Below are 1,957 nucleotides of genomic sequence, written 5' to 3'. Positions count from 1 at the left end.
GGATTTAGATTTATATTTAGCATGTAGCTGTAACAATTACATTTAACTAGCTAAATGTTGTAAAAAGTGACATCAGAAAATCCACACTACATTTTTAAACAGTGTTTGAAGCTAAATGTGACAAAATTTAGGCATGAATTTTTAAATGTGACAAAATTTAGGCATGAATTTTTAAATGTGACAAAATTTAGGCATGAATTTTGAGCACAAGCTCGTTTACAAACGGCGCCCCATAGTGTTCAAGTAATTTTAGTTTGTTTTTTTCACATGACGTGTGTGAACAAAGTAATGAAATCTCATATAATTAAAGTCAAGGGATTATAGATTTTTCAAAGAGAAATCCCCAAAAAATTTGACATGAGGGTTAATTTAACCATTCAGTCCACATTTGAAACAATTACATGAACCTCTTTAATTGGTAATAACTGATAGGAACTGATAGGAATGTGGGCAGAATAAAAAAATTTTTTTATAGAATATTTAATTTAAAACAAACTCACCCCTGGGCCTTAAAGAGTCAAACATCAACAGCACCAAGTTTTTCAGCTAGTCTGGACACAGAAATTTGTAGCTTTTTAAAAAAGAAAAAACATCTATGTTTTCTATGTGTTTTGGCTAAAAATATTGTATAATTAAAGCTCAACTTCTGAATAAACCATAGCTGAAGTGTTAATAATTAGAATAATACAAAACAGCAAAAATAACTGAAGGATAACAAGTAAAATGACTTGAATGTTTGATCAGAATTGCTTAAATGAATCATAAATAGGTTTAAAAGAAAGTCAAACAGACTACTAATATTAGTAGTAGTAATAATACTAATACTGCAACTGTTTTATCATTATGATAGGGAGTCTATGTGTCCACTAGATGGCGTAAGAAGTTTAATTTGGGAGAACTTTTAAAGTTAAAAGGTCCATATAGCTTTCAGTAAAGTATTCTGTAAAAGTATTTGTTTATCAGTCTGTTCCTATTCCTATATTTTAGAAATTATATGCTTAAACTACACTTACCTCTTACATTTGAGTCCAGAAAGATCTGACATATACTGAGTCGTGGCAGGCCAAAGAGGAGACATATGGATGCAGGTAGAGAGGACATGGACATAGTTGGAGTGAGGACAGAGGACGCAGAAGACAGCGTCAGATGGAGGAGGACGAATCAATGTGGTGACCCCTGAAAAGGGAACAGCAAAAAGAAAAAGAAGAAGAAGAAAAGAAGTTACACATTCACATGCTCTCTGACCTTTTCAGATATTTTAACTCTTTATTGAAAAAACCCGAACATGATGAATGACTGTTATTTATTCACCAGGACATCATAAAAACACAACAGGAGCACTTGTATAAAACTGTGAATGTTCAGAAGTCCACTTGTTTCTCTGTAATTGTGTACTTATAATAAACTTTACTACGGAAATAGTATTTCTTGTGAGGCATTTCTGCTGGGTCAGATTTTTGGGTTGCTGTTAAAAGTTATAGCAACAGATTTATTTATGTCAGTGTTATTAAGTCTCATCTATAACATTTTTTTTTACTGACAACAGTAATAATCCAGGTTGTCTTCATAGTTTTGACTTGTAGTGACACAAAAAGTCAGAGAGAGAAAATAAAAAAACAAAACTCAATCTACTGTTTCAGTCTCTGCACCAGAAACTGACCCAGGTTAGGAACATAAAGGTCCATCGTAGGTCCACATGGTCAATTGCTGGTCCACACGTTTCATCCTTGGTCCACACAATCTATCGTTGGTCCAGACCACATGTGTCAAACTCAAGGCCCGCGGGCCAGATCCGGCCCTCTGTAACATTTCATCCGGCCCTCTAGTCTGGTTCAGATCAAGTCTCTGATTCTTATTTTGCTTAAAAATCTGAGCCTAATTAGTGAAGTTTTCTCTGACAGTGACTTAGAAGCCAACAATATATAGTTTTAATTTCTGTATGATCAGGTTTTTGTCT

This window comes from Kryptolebias marmoratus, linkage group LG10 (genome assembly GCF_001649575.2).
Source record: "Kryptolebias marmoratus isolate JLee-2015 linkage group LG10, ASM164957v2, whole genome shotgun sequence".
Lineage (NCBI taxonomy): Eukaryota > Metazoa > Chordata > Actinopteri > Cyprinodontiformes > Rivulidae > Kryptolebias > Kryptolebias marmoratus.
The sequence above is the reverse complement of the archived record's forward strand: the minus strand, read 5'-3'. Positions refer to the sequence as shown.